Raw genomic sequence first — 19691 nt, 5'->3', positions numbered from 1 at the left:
GGTCCATTTCTGGGTTTGCTATTCTATTTCATTGATCTATGTGTCTGTTTTTCTGTTAGTACCAGATTGTCTCAATGATTATGCTTTGTAATGCAGCTTGAAGTCTGGAATTGTGATGCCTTCAGCTTTGGTTTTCTTTTTTCAAAATTACTTTGGTTATTCAAGGTCTTTTCTGGTTCCATACAAATTTTAGGATTGTTTGTTCTAGCTCTGTGAGGAATGCCGGTGTTGTTTTCTTAGGGATTGCATGGAATACGTAAATTGCTTTGGGTTGTATCAACATTTTAATAATATTTGTTCTTCCAATCAATGAGCATGGAATGTTTTTCCATCTCTTTGTGTCTTCTTCAATTTCTTTCATAAGCTTTCCATAGTTTTCAGCATAGAGATCTTTTACCTTTTTGGTTAGGTTTATTCCTAGATATTTTATGGGTTTTGGTGCAATTATAAGTGGGATCGATTCCTTGATTTCTCTTTCTGTTGCTTCATTATTGGTGTATAGAAATGCAACCGATTTCTGTATAGTGATTTTATATCCCATGACTTTGCTGAATTCACGTATCAGTTCTAGCAGTTTTTTGGTGGAGTCTTTCAGGTTTTCCATGTTGAGTATCATGTCATCTGCAAAGAGTGAAAGTTTGACTTCTTTGCCAATTTGGATGGGTTTTATTTCGTTTCGTTGTTTGATTTCTGAGCTAGGACTTCCAACACTATGTTGAACAACAGTGGTGAGAATGCACATCTCTGTTGTGTTACTGACCTTAATGGGGATAGCTCTCAGTTTTTCCCCATTGAGGATGATATTAGCTGTGGGCCTTTCATATATGACTTTTATGATGTTGAGATATGTTCTTTCTCATCCCTACTTTCTTGAGGGTTTTTATCAAGAAAGGATGCTGTATTTTGTCAAATGCTTTTCTGTGTATATTGAAAGGATCATATGGTTCTTATCCTTTATTTTATTAATGTGGTGTATCATATTGACTGATTTGTGAATATTGAACCAACTCTGCAGCCCAGGAGTAAATCCCACTTGATCATGGTGAATAATTCTTTCAGTGTCCTGTTGAATTCGATTTGCTAGTGTTTTGTTGAGAATTTTTGCATCCAGTTTCATCAAGGATATTGGCCTGTAATTCTCTTTTCTGGTGGGATATTTGTCTGATTTTGGAATCAAGGTAATGCTGGCTTCATAGAATGAGTTTGGAAGCTTTCCTTCCGCTTCTGTTTTTTGGAACCATTTGAGAAGAATAGGTATTAACTGTTCTTTAAGTGTCTGGTATAATTCCCCTGGGAAGCCAATTGGTTCAGGACTCTTATTCATTGGGAGATTTTTGATAACTGATTCAATTTCTTTGCTGGTTATGGGCCTGTTCAAATTTTCTATTTCTTCCTGTTTGAGTTTTGATAGTGTGTGAGTATCTAGGAATTTGTCCATTTCTTCTAGATTGTCCAATTTGTTGGCATATAATTTTTCACAGTATTCTCTAGTAATTGCATTTCTGTGGTGTTGATTGTGATCTCTCCTCTTTCATTCCTGATTTTATCTATTTGGGTCCTCTCTCTTGTCTTTTTGAGAAGTCTGGTTAGGTATTTGTCAATTTTTTTTATTCTCTCAAAAAGTAGCTTTTAGTTTCATTGATCTTTTCCACTATTTTTTTCTATATTGTGTATTTCTGCTCTAATCTTTATTATTTCTCTTCTTTTGCTTGGTTTTAGGCTTTATTTGCTTCTCCTTTTTTCACTCTCTTAGCAGTAAGTTTAGGTTGTGTATTGGGGCCTTTCTTGCTTCTTGAGATAGGCCTGAATTGCAATGTACTTTCCTCTTGGGATTTTCTGTTGCATCTCAAAGGGTTTGGACTGTTGTGTTTTCTATTCATTTACTTTCATGTATTTTTTAATTTCTTCCTTAATTTTCTGGCTAACCCATTCATTCTTTAGTAGGATGTTATTTAACTTACATGTATTTGAAGGCTTTCCAAATTTTTTCTGGTGGTTGATTTCAAGTTTTATAGTATTGTGATCTGAATATATGCATGGTATGATCTTGACCTGTTGAAGGCTGATTTGTGACCCAGTATGTGATCTATTCTGGAGAATGTTTCATGTGCACTTGAGGAGAATGTGTATTCTGCTGTTTTAAGATGAAATGTTCTAAATATAGCTGTTAAGTCTATATGGTCCAATGTTTCACTCAAAGCCATTGTTTCCTTGTTGATTTTATGTTTAGATGATGTGTCCATTGTTGTAAGTGGAGTACTAAAGTCTCCTACTATTATGGTATTATTATCAATGAGTTTCTTTATGTTTGTGATCAATTGCTTTGTATATTTGAGTTCCTTCAAGTTGGGTGCATAAATATTTACAACTGTTAGATCTTCTTAGTGGATAGGATATAATGCCCTTCTTTATCTCTTATTACTCTCTTTATTTTAAAATCTAGTTTGTTTAATGTAAGTATGGTACTCTCTCTTTCTTTTGACCTTCGTTAGCATGATAGATGGTTCTCCATCCCCTCACTTTCAATCTGCAGGTGTCCTGAGGCCTAAAATGAGTCTCTTGTAGGCAGCCTATAGATGAATCTTGTTTTTTTTGTTTTTTTTTTTAATCCATTCTGATATCCTATGTCCTTTGCTTGGGGCATTTAGTCTATTTACATTCAGAGCAATTATCAAAAGATATGACTTTACTGCCATTGTGTTAGTTGTAGATTTGGTGTTTATGGTGATGTTTTCTGGTCCTTTGTAGTCTTTGAAGTCTTTGGTCTTCTTTTTTTTTTTTTTCCCTCCACTCAGAGAGTCCCCCTTAAAATTTTTTGCAGGGCTGGTTTAGTGGTCACAAACTCCTTTAGTTTTTGTTTGTCTGGGAAAGTCCTTAGCTCTCCTTCTATTCTGAATGGCAGCCTTGCTGGATAAAGGATTCTTGGCTGCATATTTTTCCTTTTCAACACATTGAATATTTCCTGCCACTCCCTTCTGGCCTGCCAAGTTTCAGTGGACAGGTCTGCTACTACCCATATGAGTCTACCGTTGTAGGTTAAGGACCTCTGGTCTAGTTGCTTTCAGAATTCTCTCTTTATCTTTGTATTTCGCAAGTTTCACTGTGATATGTCATGGTGTTGACCTGTTTTTGTTGATTTTGAAGAGAGTTCCCTGTGCCTCTTGGACTTGGATGTCTGTTTCCTCCCTCAGATTAGGGAAGTTCTTAGCTATAATTGGTTCAAATAAACCTTCCACCCATTTTTCTTGCTCTTCTTCTGGGACTCCTATGATATGGGTATTGTTTCGTTTCATGGAATCGCTTAGTTCTCTAAGTCTCCCTTCATGATCTAGTAACTTCCTTTCCCTCTCTTTTTCAGCTTCATTATTCTCCATGATTTTATCTTCTATTTCACCTATTCTCTGCTCTGCTTCTTCAGTCCTCATTGTCACTGTATCTAGTTTATTTTGCATCTCAATGGTAGCATTTTTAAATTCATTCTGACTGGTTCTTAGGTCTTTAATCCCTGCAACAAGGGTTTCTCTAGTGTCTTCTATGCTTTCTTCAATTCCAGCTAGTAATCTTATGACTGTTGTTCTAAATTCTTTTTCAGATATATTGCTTATATCTGTTTTGAGCAGGTATAATCCCTGGCTGTAATTTCTTCTTGACCTTTCCTTTGGAGAGAATTCTTCCCTCATGTCTTTTTTGGCTAAGTTTCTGTCTTTTGTGTGTTTTAAAAGCTTGTTATGTGTCCTGCACCTGAGAGTACTACTATATTAAAAAGGGGTCATACACTGTCCAGGGCCTGGGACTCCAGGAATTGTTTCTGGGATATGCTGTGTGCACTCTGCTGTTGCGTTTTGGTTGCTCTTTCCCATTTGTCAGTCCTCTGCAGAGCTTCCCCTTGCTTACAGTGGTGGAATGTTTGGACCTTTAACTAGGTATGCTTTGATTTGTTTGTTGAAGTAACTCTGAGAAAAAAAAAAGTGGGGATGGAGGAAGCCTGATCCTATAAAAACAGAAAAGGAAAGGGAACAAAAAGCAAACACACAGAGAATCAAAAAAACTGTAAGGCCAATTCCAAAGAAAAAGAAAAGAAAAAGGATAAAAAAAGCAGAAGAAAAGAGAAAAGAAGGAAAAAGAAAAGAATAAAATGCATATGTATGTATATATATATAGGTGTATATATGCATATATATATGTATATGTATATATATATATATATATATATATATATATATATATATATAGAAATGACAGAAAACAAACCAGAAACTATGAGCCTCATTTTGAAATTAAAAAAGAAGAAGCAGGAAAAAAAAGTTGTCTGTTGGTTGCTTGGCGGGTAGTGGCTATGCTAGTCTGGAGAAAGGCCAGCTGCATTGGCACTGAGTCATTCTTGCCTCAGTAAATAAGCAGTTGCTGGGCACAGAGTGGTGGGATTTGGTCTAAGTGGGTCCCGCCTCCACTGGGGGCTTCTGTGTTGCTCTATGAAGTCCCACCTTGTTGGTGTTGGGGGGAAAATGGCGCCACTCCAATCTCTTGTCCTGGCTGGGGATCCCAATCCCCGTTATTCACAAGCAGCCCTCACGGTATAGTGAGGGCAGTCACCTTATCCTGCACCACAACCATCTTGCGCACACAGCTGGGATTCAAAACGCAAAGTATTAAAGGACGCTGCATGGCACAGATCTTCTCCCCTCCTCTGGAGTAGAGCCTCTCTACCCTGGTGATGAAAGGCCTTTGACTGGTACCTGCCGCGTCTTTTGTCCCTGGGGAGGCAATAAGCACTCTCCCAAAAGTATTCCAGGAAGGGGACCAGTGCACCCTGGAGATCTCTACATCATGCTCTGCACTCTGGGCCAGCTCTCTCCTCCCCGGGAGCATAGGCAACAACTCCACTCCAGAGAAAGTCACACACTTCCAAAACCTCAGAGTTTGAGCTCCAGAAGCTGTTTGCAAAAAATAACTGGGACATTCAGTACTTCTCATGCCCCAATCTGTGGTCCAGAGAGGTTTTCCTCTTGTGCTAACTTGATGCTGCACCTTCTCAGCTCTTCTCTTTCTCTCCCTGTTGTTTCTCCACAGGAAGGATTCCCTTCCCCTCTGTGGCTTGGCCATTTTTCTCTCCCCCAATTCACATCCATGCACTTCCCACCTGCCAAGCTATCTCCCTCCATCTGTGGAGATCCTTCTGTCTCTCCATAGATCTATTTTCTGGGGGTTCCAAGTAATCTGACCTCAGTACAGCTGTGTTTGAGAGATGAGGAAAGCCCAGGATCCCCCTTCTTCTCAGCTATCTTAACTCTGGGCCTTCTGTTTTTCTGTGAGCTAATTCCTTTTCCTCTTCTCTCTCTTCCTCTTCAGTTTAGTTTGACATAGGTTTCTAGCACCTGCTGTAGAAGGAGTTCTGACTAAAACACTTACTCAGAACTGGCAAGAAAATGAAAATGAGAAAATGCATCAGGAAAAATTTTTGAGAAATTAGCTTGATGATGGAAAATCTCCTAAAATACAATACAAACGATTTAATATCAATTAGCAAAATGTTTTTTGAGACCAGAATTTGTGTGAAATTATGACAGAAGTTTTCAATGGCTCTTGGATTACAACACCCCTCAGGAAAAAAAATAGCTAATATTTATGTTTACTTGCAGAAGAGAAAATTTCTCCTGAATATTTTGTTCTCCTAGCACCTAGTTCCAATAAGTTTGTGAAAGCTGGTGAGTAAATATATCTATTCTTTTATAATTCAGTTCCTATGTCCAACTTTATGTCCAGGGTTAGGGGATTATATTGTGAAGTGAATCCCAAACACAAAAAGCATTTCTTCGTGTGCAATATTTACACTATCCAGTAAATCAAATAGTACTTGTAATTCCTTTGAGAATTTGTAGGAAAACCATGAAATTTCAGTTGATGTCTGGCCTTGGAAACCTCAAAGGTTCATTATGGGATGGTGAGTCTTGTGGCAAATCCTTGTTTTCTCCTAGTCACCAAGATTTCTCATTGCCACCAAGCAATGATCTTAGCTATAGGTGAGTTACCAAAAAAGCGACCCATAGCTGTACAGCAAAAATGAATAATTTATAATTATTATGAGGCTTCTTCATTCAGAAGTTCAGAGCTGTGTGAGTTCTGCCATGTAACATATTCATGGAAGCAGCTAGGGTTGTGAAAAGCAAGGAGGGTCACACAGTGATTGAGACAAATCATCTCTTCTCAAAATTTGTTTTCAGAACCACTTAAACTCTTAAAAATTATTGAAAAAATTAAAAAAGCTTTTGTTTATTTGGGTTATATCTCTTTACATTCACCATATTAGAAGTTAGATCAGGAAAATCTAAGCATTGGGATGCTTACATGCACATGGTGCAGGTTATGAGTTTCCAATATTCTAATTTATATTGAAAGGTTAGAGTTTGTAATTGGCAACAATTACTGTGTTCTTTTCCTAAAGTAACTAGAATGTGAAGTGACGATGTCCATTAATACCCAAATATGAATAACCATATTTTGCCAGTGTTTTTTTTAAGACAGCATGGTGTTCTATCAGAAAAGTGTCTAGTACAGGGGCGCCTGGGTTCCTCAGTCAGTTGAGCGTCTGACTTCGGCTCAGGTCATGATCTCATGGTCCGTGAGTTCGAGTCCCATGTCAATCTCTCTGCTGACAGCTCAGAGCCTGGAGTCTGCTTCAGATTGTGTGTTTCCCTTTCTCTGCCCCTCCCCCACTCACTCACACGCTCTCTCTCTCTCTCTCAAAAATGAATAAATGTTAAAAACGTTAAAAAGTACACTAAAAAGGAGTGTACTCAGGAGTTGAGAACTAACAATTTTTAGTGCTTTATCAGGGCATTCTTTATGTGACACTGGCTTATTTTTTAACTGCAAGCACATGGCAGTGAAGAATTCAATGACTAAAAGAATAGTTTGGTGCCACTGCTTTGATTGGTGCTAAGGTGCCAGCAGTTTTACCCACATTGCTTTTGTGCCATCAACACAAAGGTCAATCCAGTGGAAAATGCACTTATCATCTTAATATTATTATGAAAATAATTTGACCTTGTGGATTCCTTGAAAGGAATTGGGAACTGCCAAGGGATAGCAGACCATACTTTGAGAATCACTGATTTAAGAAATGCTATTATTCTATCACTTAAAAAAAAAAAGCCTTCTTGAGTGCATATTATTGCTAGGCAGTTCTAAGTGTATGGGGTGTGTCTGTGAACAAAACAAGGAGCTCTGTCTGCACAGAGGATGTTTTCTAGCAGGGTAGTGATAGACAATCAGACAATAGATATTATAAATAGGTAAGTTAGGAGATACATTAGGAGATGATAAGTGCTGTGGAAATGTACGGAAGTACAGCAAGGTAAGGGCGATTGGGAGTGCTCGAAGTGTCCAGTAGCAGGTGGAAATTTTAGACTGATCAGGATAGACCTCATTGCAAAGGTAATATTGATAAAGTTTTTTTTATTTTTAAATTTGAATCCCAATATAGTTAACATACAGTGATATATTGGTTTCAGGTGTACAATATAGTGATTCAGTGTATCACTCAGTGTACATTACGAGTGCACTCCTTAATTCCCTTTACCTATTTCACCCATCCCCCACCCATCTCCCCTCTGGTAACCATCAGTTTGTTCCCTGTAGTTAAGAGTCTTTTTCTTGGTTGGTGTCTTTTTCTCTCCCTTCCCCCCCCCCCCACCCCGCCCTTTGCTCATTTGTTTCTTAAATTCCACAAAGAGTAAAATAATATGGTATTTGTCTTTCTCTGACTGACTTGCTTCACTTAGCTTAATATTCTTTAGCTCCATCCATGTCATTGCAAATGGCAAGATTCCATTCTTTTTTATGGCTGAATATTATTCCATTGTATGTACATACCACATCTTCTTCTTTTTTTAATGTTTATTTATTTATTTTGAGAGAGAAAGAGCACAGAGGAGGGACAGAGAGAGAGGGGAGAGAGAATCCCAAGCAAGCTTGTGGCTAGCTAATAAAGGAGCATTTCAAACAAGGGAACAGCCGTAGAAATACGGGAGTATGCGTGACACGGTCAAAATAGCATAAGGAAGCCAATGAGAAAGGAGTGGAGGTATCGAATGGTGAAGTTTTGGGATATGTGGTCAGAGAAGGAAGGGAGGGAACAGATCATGTAGAGAAATAGTAACTGCTGGAGGAGTTTTAGCAGAAGAGGGACTTGACTTCTCTTATGCTTTAAAAAGGTCATTTTTATTGCTGTATTGAGGATAGACTATACAGGACAAGGAAAGAAAATGGAAATTAATTAAGAGACTTGTGCAGTAATCTGATGAAAGATAACAGACGGTTGGGCCAGATGTGGAACTGGCGAGAAGAGGGAATCCACAGAACTTGGTTCTGATATGGAGTGTCAGAGAGAGAAGTCAAAGGGAACTTCAAAATGTTTGGTCTGAGTACCTGTAAAGATAATGTATCTCATATATGGAAATTAACTCAAAATTTACCATAGATCTAAGTATAAAATGATAAACTTTTAGAAGAAAACATAGGAGAAAATCTTCATGACCTATGGGTAGGCAGAGAGTTCATGACACCAAAGGCATGATTCGTAATATAAAATTTAAATATATTGGACTTCATCAAAATTAAAAATTTTGCTCTGTGAAAGACACCATCTAGAGAATAAAAATAAAGTGACAGTATGGGAAAATTATTTGTAGATTACATAGCCCATGGGATATATATTTATGTGTATACACACACACACACACACACACAATTTAAAGTTAACAATAGGAAAACAAGTTTGAAAATGAGAAAAAGATGTGAACAGATACTCCCATAAAAATGGCAAATAAGCCAAATATCTTGTCCTTCAATAAGTGAATGAGTAAACAAGCTGTAGCATTTCTATATAAGTGAGTGTTGCTTTGCAGAAAAAAGAAAAAGAGGAAAATGCATGTGACAACTTGGAGGGATGATGTCAAGGGTGTTATATTATGCTAAGTGAGACAGCCAATCTCAAAAGGTTACACACGATATGATTCCATTTATATAATATTCTTGATATGATAAAATTATAGCAAGGGGAAGGAATCCATGGTTGCCAGGGGTTAGGGATGGAATGAGGAGGGCATGGCTATAAATGGGTAGCATGAGGGAATTTCTTTGGGGTAATGGAACAGCTGTAAATACTGATTGTATCTACTGCTGGTTACAAAAATCTAAACATGTGATAACATCTCACAGAACAATGTACCAAAGAGGAAGAAGCATGCGTGTTAAAACTGGTGAAATACAACTAAGTCTGTACTTACTTGTATTTAATAGTATCACACTGATCGTAATTCCCTGGTTGTTGTAATTATACTATGGTTATGTAAGATGTTATTTTGGGGGCAAGCTGGGAAAGGGTTCTCAGGAACTCTATACTATTTTTGAAAATTCTCTTTGAGCCTAAAATTACTTTAAATGAAAAGAAAAACGATAGCATTTCCATTAGCTGGGATGAAAAAGGCTGCATATAGAGCAGATTTTAGAGGAGATGAATTCAGTTGTGGATATCCTAAATTGGAGATATCTATTTTATACACTTATGTATACAAGTCTGGAGTTTGAGAGAGAATTCTGAATGAGATATACATTCAGGAAATGAATTTAAAGCCAGGAGACTGGATAAGCTCATCTAGGGCAGGAATATAAATCAAGAAGAGAAGCAGAGGCAGGAAGGAGCCTTGGGGTACTCTATTATCAGACAGCTTGAGAAAGTAGAGAGAACTCTGACATTATAGTTTCAAGCTTAGTGTTTCCCTTTTATTGAAAACTTTGTGGTGTGCATGCTTGTGTGCATGTGTGTATGCGTGTGTGCATGTGGTGTGTGTGTGTGTGTGTGTGTGTGTGTGTGTGGCTTGGTAGAGTTCTGTTCCAACGAATAGATAGTTTTACTGGTAGATTTGAACCTCTTTCAGTTATTATGGTCTTTCTCTATTCCTCTGTACTTTATTAATTACAGTAAAAATTTTCAGTATATCAGTAGGAATGCTCCTCTCTTTTCCTCAGTTATTGAACTCTGGTCAATGATTTTACAACCTATTCTTCTAATGCCTGCTACCTCAAGGATCGTGTATGGTAACCTCACTGCTTTGGGAGAAATGAACATGCGTTCAGGTAAAAGAGGATGGAGCATCTGCTGTGAGACCACTTTCCTTAATGGAGAAATAAAGACACATTTAGGAGAAATTTTCTCATTATCTTCTTATTTTGTTTTCCTGAAATCATGGCTCTTTTATGGCCAGTCTGTACTCTTGCCATTTTTGTCTTCAACCAAATGTGTTATGTCCTTTGCCACCATCTTCCCATTATCATTGCTTTTAAAAAATTAATTCACTTAGTTAACTGAGTTTAGCTTCATATTTAGGCAAATCACTATAATTACTTTATATGTTTAGGAATGCAGCCTTGGTTAGAAGGAAATTATAATCCGTAATGCATATGTTAGAAGACAAGAAAAGGTGAAAATCAATGATCTAAACATCTACCTCAGGAAGTTGGAAGAAGGACAGCAAAGTAAACCCAAACAAAGGAAAAAGAAAGATATAATAAAGTTAAAGGCAGAAATTAATGGAATAGAACAAACATACAGTAGAAAAGATCAACGTAAATGAAAGTTGGTCTGTGCCAGAAAGATTGACCAAGAAAAAGAGAGAAGCTACAAATTACCAATATCAGGAATTAAAAATGGGACGTCACTTTGGATCCTATAGACATAAAAAGAATATAAGAGAATATTGTAAAAATTCATTCCCATGAATTAAAAAATAAATGAAATAATATAATTCATAGTAAACACAATGTACCAAACTGACATCTGTGTCTAACATAAGTAGAAATAGAAAATCTGAATAATTCGTTTGCAAATTGCCTATTTATACTCTTTGCTCATATTTCTATTGAGATTTTTGTCTTTAAAAAAAATCAACCAAAAGAATTTCTTTAAATGCTAATACATTAACCCTTTGTCATATTCATTGCAAATATTTCCCCCAGTGTTTTTACTTTCATGTTTTATTCATAAAGTATAGAAATTTATATTATACAGTTAAATTTGTTGAACTTTTTCATTATAATTTCTTTTGCTTTTATGCTCAGTCTATCCCTGTATAGTTTCTTCTAGTTTATGATGTTGATGTGTGTGTATTTTTAAATTAATTCTTTAAAACTTGTGGAACTTAGTGTGATGTGTGACACGAAGCAAGGGATCTTTTTCTTCCCCCTGGACTAGTCAGTATTCTTAGTGTCATTTAAAATACAACCATTGATTTTTCCACTGGTTTGTGATGCTTCCTTGACCAAATATTAAAAACTTGTAGGGTCTGTTTCTTTGAAAATTTCTCTCTTCACTCTTCTTTGGCGTTACTCTTTGAAATTTTTGGCTTTTCCTTCACACCTTTCTTCAAAAAAAATTCAGAGTAATTTATCATGTTAAAAAAATTCCAGGGAATTTATGTAGGCATTTCATTAAAGCTAAATTGTAATAGCTATAATATATTAAATGGTTAGGGGCACCTGGGTTAAGCGTTCAACTTTGGCTCAGGTCATGATCTCACGGTTTGTGAGTTCAAGCCCCGCATCGGGCTCTGTACTGACAGCTCAGAACCTGGATCCTGCTTCAGATTCTGTGTCTCCCTCTTTCTCTGCCCCTCCCCTGCTCATGCTCTCTCTCTCTCTCTCTCTCTCTCTCTCCCTCTCAAAAATAAACGTTAACATTTTTTTAAAGTGGTTAAAGTACATATTTTTGAAAAAAATTTTTTAATGTTTATTTTTTGAGAGAGAGAGAGAGAGAGAGAGAGAGAGAGAGGGACATAGCATGAGAGGGGGAGGGGCAGAGAAAGAGAGGGAGACACAGAATCCGAAGCAGGCTCCAGGCTCTGAGCTGTCAGCACAGAGCCCAACGTGGGGCTCGAACCCACAAGCTGTGAGATCATGACCTGAGTCAAAGTCAGATGCCCAACTGACTGAGCCACCCAGGCGCCCCTAAAGTACATATTTTGTAATATGACATACATTATCTGTAACATGGGAATAGTGATACTTGACACATAGTTTGGAAAGATGAAATGAAGTGAAAACAGAATGTAAAACACCTTGAATGGTCCTTGACATGTTAGTAGGTGCTCGTTAATTAAAATAACTAAGAATTACTAACTCCCATTATTCTATGCCTCTTAATAAATGATACCATTTATTACCATTAGTAGTATTTGATGTTTCCGTTCTTATATGTAAAATGTCTCTCCTTTTATGTAAATCTTTTATATCTTTCAACAAAATTCTAATTTTTTTCATATCAATCACACTCTTTTTGGTTAGTTTTATTCTTAGGTATTTTATAGTTTATACTGTTGTTTTGCATAGACTTGGTTTGTTTCCCATTATATCTTTTTGGTATTGATGCTGTGTAGGCAAGACTTTGAAAGTGTTTATTTATCTTATTTAAATTTATCTGATTATTTGCCAAAAAGAACAAATGTAAGAGCTTTTCAGTTGATTCTCATATGGGCTACAAGTAATGATGGTCTTGTGTCCTTATTTCCAGTAGTTAAATTGCTATTTTTGCTCTCAATTTCTTTCCTTAAAAATTTTTTTTTAATGTTTATTTATTCTTGAGAGAGACAGAGAGACAGAGCATGAGGGGGAAGGGGCAGAGAGAGAGGGAGACACAGTATCCGACACAGGCTCCAGGCTCTGAGCTGTCAGCATAGAGCCCAATGCAGGGTCGAACTCACAGACCACCAGATCATGACCTGAGCCGAAGTTGGACGCTTAAACTGACTGAACCACCCAGGCGCCCCAATTTCTTTCCTTTTCAAATTGAGTTCAACAGAAGAATGATAGTATATTTTCTCGTTTTGAGCTTTATTTTGAATGAGAATGCCTCTATTTTCTTGCTGTAAGTTATTTTGTTGGCTATTAGAGTAATTCCTCTTATGTTAAGAAAGCATTCTTGGGGCACCTGGGTGCCTCAGTCGGTTGAGCGGCTGACTTCGGCTCAGGTCATGATCTCACTGCCCGTGAGTTCGAGCCCCGCGTCGGGCTCTGTGCTGACAGCTTAGAGCCTGGAGCCTGCTTCAGATTCTGTGTCTCCTTCTCTCTCTGCCCCTCTCCTGATCATGCTCTGTTTCTCTCTGTCTCAAAAATAAATAAAACATTTAAAAAAAATTTTTTTAATTTAGCATTCTTCTCTTTCTAGTGCACCGGGTATGATTCTCAGGCCATAAACTCAGGTGTGTGAGAAAACTAATTGAAGTAAATTTGTATTTTGAGGCTTCATTCTGCCAGATGGCAAGACCTTAATCTCAATTTAACTGGTGTTATTCCTGTCCTTTTCCAAGGGGTTTACATTGTGCCAGGGTGCACAGGGTGGGGCCTCTGGGGGTGGGAAGCCATCTTATTCCAGCCAGCTTTGAGGCAAGGGTCCAAGGGGCTAGGCGAGGAGGAGCTGCAAAGGTTGGGGTTTTCTCTTTTCTCTCTGAGATTGCACTGGGATGTGGTAAAATCAAGGAGTGTTCAGAGAAGTTTTGCTTGCCCTGAGCTCCCTGGTCTTGCCTTGACAGCTTGTCCTCCTGTTACAACATTCATAACTCTGTAGGTGTGGAGTAAGGTCAAAAGTGAGGCATGAAATGAGGCATGGTGGGAATGAGAAGGTGGGTGAGGGTCCAGGCAGCAGTGGGAACAACGTGAGGAAGGAAGAGGGGAGGATGGGACAAAGGAAAGTTCCAGTAGCAAGTAGAAAGAATAGGTCTAGGTCAGCATAAATTGGCTGCTGCTACATCTAAGCAAATTTGCCAGCTAGTTCTACTGAGGGGCTTCCTGTATTTCAGTTAGAAATAATGAAAAAGAAAGCAGGCACAACCCCAAACCCAATATTTTGAAATACAAACACTTATCTTATATTCTGTATTTAAGCATATATAAAGTTTTCATACAAAGGGCAGAAAATTGAGGCAGTTAAAAAATGAGCATGCAAAGAAGATTTTGACCTGTAGCTCTGATTTTGATACAACATAGCTTGGGAGATCAGAGAGAAATGTTGTATTCCACCACAGTGTGTTTAAACAAGAGAATGTTTTGATTTCCTTGGGAAGACAAGTCTGCACCATGTTCTTCCTGTTCTTTGAAGAATGCAGCAGGCGGGACAGCTGGTTCTGGGGTAACTGTGATCAGCAGTGCAGCCTTCCTTCTCCAGATCACAGGCCGCCATGTAGTTCTGAAGCTGCCTTTTGGGTCTGTTGTTTTTTCACTCTCTGTCTGATTCATTCTGAGTCATGGGGAGCGCACTCCCAATGCAGTGAGGTGCACTGCAGAGAGGGCTGGCCTGCTCGTTCTGCACCAGTAAATGTCTGCTTGAGTCTTTCTATCAGAAATGGTTGGGAGAGTCACAACACAGGGGAAAGAAAATGGGAGTGTGAGGGTTCTGCCTGGGAGGATTTGAATGAAGAGAAATGGGAGTAACAAGGAGAGTTTTCTGGGGTTTTCCTAGGGACCACATAATGGACTCATTTGCTTGATGGGTAGCTATATTTCTCTATGTCATGATTCTCAAGCAACTAAGGTGCCATATCAATAATAGCATTCTCTCCTAATGAAAGGTTCCACCGAAGCATGTCTGGTTCCAGTCGGAGGTTAGGGATGGGGAGATCACCTCAGTGGCAGAACATTACAAAATGGCAAGTCTCCTTGGTCATCAGTCTTCCCCAAATACATTTACTTGTAGTCTGTCAGTAGGGGATGGAAGGATATCATCCCAGCCCCGCTGGAGGGACATGATTTTCCAGGCTGTGAGAGGCTTCTGTTCACTAAGAATCTGCTGAAGCTGAGCACAGCTTGAAAAATTTAATCTCCGCAAAAGTGGCCCTGTACTCGATGAGAGTTTCTTCCAGGGAGATAGGACAGAGGCATTACTCCTTGAGGATATTAAAAGCTAGAATATAATGGAAGTGTGGTACATTTCTCTCCTTCCCTCATTTCTGTTCTTGTTATAATTACTTCAAACAGAAGTATGTTAAATTGAGAAGATGGAGACAATTAGTTAAAAACTCTCTCATTGACCTCTCTTTTGCCTCAAAACGTGAAAATCCAGCGGGTTTGCTGTGGTAGTGCTGCTTCCATTCACCAGAGACAAGAACCATAACACATTAAAATGAGAGAAGGAGGCAATTGGTTGCATTAGTGGCAAAAGCAATTGGAACAAAATGTATTGGTAGTCTGGAAATCATTCCATGTGTGATTATCTGTGTGCTTTGTAGTAAGAAGAAATACTCATAATGGAAGGACATGGGGGATAGCCTTCTTTTCATTGGCACAAGAACTTTTACTTGAGAGTCCTATGGTTCTAAGGCATAAAAAAGCAAATTTGCCCCTGAAACAGTGCAGTGTGCAGTAAAAGCCATTTTCAGCACTTCTTCTGAATTCAGCTCACATAGCCTTCTCGTAGGCTATAAGGAGGTTCAAGCTGTTCTAAAACAGTCATCACGATCCATTACACTCTGTTCCCTGTAGCTTTTGTTCCCAGTTGCATGTGATACTGTAATTGTGAGAGAAAATTTAAAGTACATGCTGACTTTACATATGGAAGGATTATAGTTTCACTCGTTCAAAGCATTCTCAAATATACCATCAAGAATCTCGTATGGACAACCCAGGGCGAAGATACCATTTTGAAAGATGATATATTAAATTAATATTCCTTTTATGTTAAGAGAAATACCTTAGGAGAAAAATACCTCTTGAGTTTGTGGCTTGGTATACATATGGGAAACAGAAAATTCAAGCCAATAATTTAAGCCCTAAAGGTTTGCTGCAAATGCCTATATCACTGAACAAAAACATTTTGCCTTTTGAAAAATTAACAAAAAATTTTTTTAAAGTTATCTTTAATTGGAGATTTTATGGATACGATTTCTAATTAATGATAAAGGTATCATATATCATATGTTAAATTATGTTTGAGTGCAATTATTCTCTTTTGGGATGTTGCAGACCTATTTTTGAAAGGCTCAGAAAACAATGAAGAGAAAACACAAACTTTCATACTAGTTTATTCCTTCAAACTCTAGGGAAAACTCAACATTTCCTCCTAAGAACCAATTCCTGCTCCTACGCTCATTATTGTTTCATGTTTTCTAGCCATTCTGTCTTCTTTGAAATTCCTCACTCTTTACTTCTCTGTGCTGTTAGCAAGTCCCACTAACTCTTCTCTCATAAAGCTGCTCTCCTCCATAGCATCTCGGAATTTTATGAATTTGAAGGAGGCTCCTGTAATTCAGTTTTTTGAAAACTTTCAAAGTAGCATAAACTTCTCTGCAAATGATACCTAGAAGCCCTCATATTACTCCTGCTGCTACGACTACTACAACGGCAACGACAACGACTACTACTGCTATTATATCTGGTTTGATTGAAGCCAGAATGGAAGGGAGGGTCATAGTTCTCTGTCTATTTGGTCCGTACTTACTGGAGTGCTGTTGCCTTCAGAGATGCTTTATTTAATCCCAAGGGATCCTTAGAGTGGAAGAAACAAAGCTACAAAGGCAAGTGTCTTATCCAAGAGCATTAAGCCAGTTAGTGAAGAGCTGGGACTAGAAGTCAAGTTAGAGTTTAGTGCCCTTTAGTACCATTACCCCTACCATCACTGTTACCACCTGATACCTGCCTTATTGCAGTACGTTCTTAGTAGTCTTTCCTCTCTCCTCTTTTACTCCCCCATATCCATAAGCTATTTTGTGTTCTTTCCTTTGTGCAACAGCCTCTCCATTACCTATAAAATCCAGCCTCAGTCTTTATGGGTTCCTTTCAGGCTCTTTACAGTCCGAGTTTTTTCTTACATTGTTCCCCAGTTCAAAGCCACCATGCTACTCTGGTTGGCTTCTTTTCTGATCCTTGAATCACCTCTGAGTCTTTCCTTATACTCTTCCCTGTATCTGGAATGTTGGCTTTCCATCTGTGCTATCCTTCCATGCAAGATCCTTGAAACATGTTCTGACTACACCAGTTCACAGTTTCCCCTTTTGTGTTTTGAAGGAATGTATTCTGTAATTTTTTTTTTTAGCTTTTATATGTCATATGGGTAAGAATATGCATTGTTTCATCAGTAAAAATATAAGTTTTCCTAGGACATAGACCATGGCTTATTTTGCACATGATACTGACACCATACTGTGAAAACCAGCTGTATTTTGTGAGTGAATTAAATTGGATTGAGGTAACGAAAAATTATCCTGCTCTTGATCCTCAAGGATCCACTGCAGCATTTTGCATGTAGCTGAGAATGGTTGCTCCAGCTGACTCTCATCCATTTTCCTTTCCCACCATAAAAAGACTGGATCTAAGATTTTCTATTTGATCATATTCTGTAGCTATGCCATCAGCTGAATCATTAAACAATTCTAATTGAATATAAACAGATGTCAATAACAATTATGTAAATGTTTTATTGCAAATGACTATTTCTACAAGTTTTCAATAAATGTCATACACTTGCATAGTACAATGAATATAATTCATTTTCAGATTAATAAGAATCACACCAAAAGCCATATTGGCTCCTGGAGTAGATGCTGTCTATGTGTCTCTCATATCCAGATGACAGACTCAGGCAGGACTCTATGCCTTATCTGTCTAAATATTTACAATGGGAATTCACATGGCAGGGTTATTTGAAATGAAAAATGGAGTCAGAATTCTGTCTGGTTATTGATTTGACAACGAGGGATAATGTTGCTAATTAGGTTATTGATGTGTTTTTTCAATATACTTTTGTTAATACCTTTTTATTATTATTTTGTAATGTTTATTTATTTTGAAAGAGAAAGAGAGTGGGGGAGGGACAGAAAGAGAGGGAGAGAGAGAGAATCACAAGCAAGCTCTGTGCTGTCAGCGCAGAGCCCTATGTGGGGCTTGATTCCACAGAACCATGAGTTTATGATCTGATGCTTAACTGACTGAGCCAACCCAGGTGTCTCTATTAATACCTTTTTAAAAAAACCTACAAGCTATGGATTTACCTCAATTTATTGAAAGTATGTTAACATTATTGAATATAATTAACAATATCTTAGTTTTCCCAACGTGGTAAGAGTATATTATGCTACAGAAGATGCCTCTTAATGCAAGAGTATGAGGTATAACTCATAGGTATTTGATCAGTTTGGGCAAAGCCTTTTTTTTTTTTTTTTTTTTGAGAGAGAGAGAGCAAGCAGTGTGAGTGGGGGGAGAGGGACAGAGGGAGAGAGAGAGAATCTCAAGCAGTCTCCATGCTCAGCATCGAACCCCATGTGGGGCTCAATACCAGGACCCTGGGATCATGACCTGAGCTGAAATCAGTTGTTTAACTGACTGAGCCACCAAGGCACCCCACTGGCAGAGCTTTTTTGATATATTCCCAGAAATTGAGAAATTGGTATTTCTAATGATGGGTAACAAATCTCTTCACAATTCAGGATGATTTCCATTTCTTTGCTTTCAACAGAATTGGAGAAGATCTAATTGAGTTGTCAGCTGATGGATCACAGAAATAGTACTTGGAGATATGCTACTGTGTGGTTTTGGCATGTAAAGTGGAAGAAGTTCAAAGAGTTGAGTGACATTTTATAGCAAATTATGCTCCAATACTGTCTATTTATATATATGAATAAAGATTCCCAGAGTTCCCAAAAAACATTAGAATTGGTACCAAACCCAATCTCATTATAGCAATAAATAATTACCCACCAAAACATGAAATGAAATGAAAAATCCTCATCCATTCAATTAACAAAATCATTTCTAATTTTAAAAATTTATTTAAAATTTGCAATACATTTATGTTGCTTTTGGTAAAGTATATACTAATAATACTTGTAGTAACAACTTAATCCAGAAGGAAAAATTTTACCTTGAAGGATGAAATGACATCAGTAAAAAATTTCAAGGATGAAGGTATTTTATGTGAAGATATTTTGTGGGGAAGGTGGAATGGAAATATGATTTCAGAGAGAAAAAAGAATGGTATAAAGTTTCTAAGTGTTGAAGATCAACTTGTTTATCTATCTATCTACCTATCTATCTATCTATTTTTTCCAATGGATGGTATTGGGTATCAATAGCTTTGGTATTTTCTTTGAATTACATTATTCCTTTATTTTAAGATGTCAATATTTACAATATGCCAGAAATCAAATCCTTTGAAACTGTTTAAATTTAAAATGATTTAGACGTGAATTAGCATGTTGTGTGTGACTGGGTACATAGTTTCCCAAATTATTTTACAGGAATGCATAAGCGGGAGCTTGGGAACCGATTCTGTCTGCCTCTCTAGCCTTATCTGATGCTTCTCGCTCATTTTTCTCTCTACTTCTGACATATTCTGGTCCTTATTCAGTTCTCTAAATGCTCCCACTTGCTTCTTGCTTGGGAACTTTTCTCTCTTCCCTATCTACTCAGTGGCACCAATCTGCCCCCAGTACTAGCTCAACCACCCTTAACCAAATGATGTCCACTTCCTCCTTCTGAACCAAGCTTCAGTGATAGGTCTTAGGGAAACTTACCAAAGATGACCAAAGTTAGGTTCCCTAGAATGTCCCCTATCCCCATAACACCTTGATCTTTTCCTGTGTATCTCTCATCACAATTATGATTTTAAAACTGATCTAAATCCCATAAGGGAAGGGACCGACTGACTTAAT

General features: G+C 37.7%; 1 long non-coding RNA gene across 2 annotated transcripts in view; it reads left to right on the top strand.

Annotated features, from left to right (window-relative positions):
- Positions 1–18673, top strand: part of LOC132682410 (uncharacterized) — a 42069-nt gene extending 23396 nt beyond the window's left edge. For both annotated transcript variants that reach the window (XR_013556397.1, XR_013556396.1), the window contains exons 3-4: positions 5640–5705; positions 18497–18673. This is a non-coding gene — a long non-coding RNA (uncharacterized LOC132682410). The remainder of the gene's footprint in view (positions 1–5639; positions 5706–18496) is intronic.
- The last annotated feature ends 1018 nt before the right edge of the window (positions 18674–19691 follow it).

This window comes from Panthera onca, chromosome A1, assembly GCF_046562875.1.
Source record: "Panthera onca isolate mPanOnc1 chromosome A1, mPanOnc1 haplotype 2, whole genome shotgun sequence".
In the NCBI taxonomy this organism is placed as follows: Eukaryota; Metazoa; Chordata; class Mammalia; order Carnivora; family Felidae; genus Panthera; species Panthera onca.
This window is presented reverse-complemented; position numbering and strand designations above follow the sequence as displayed.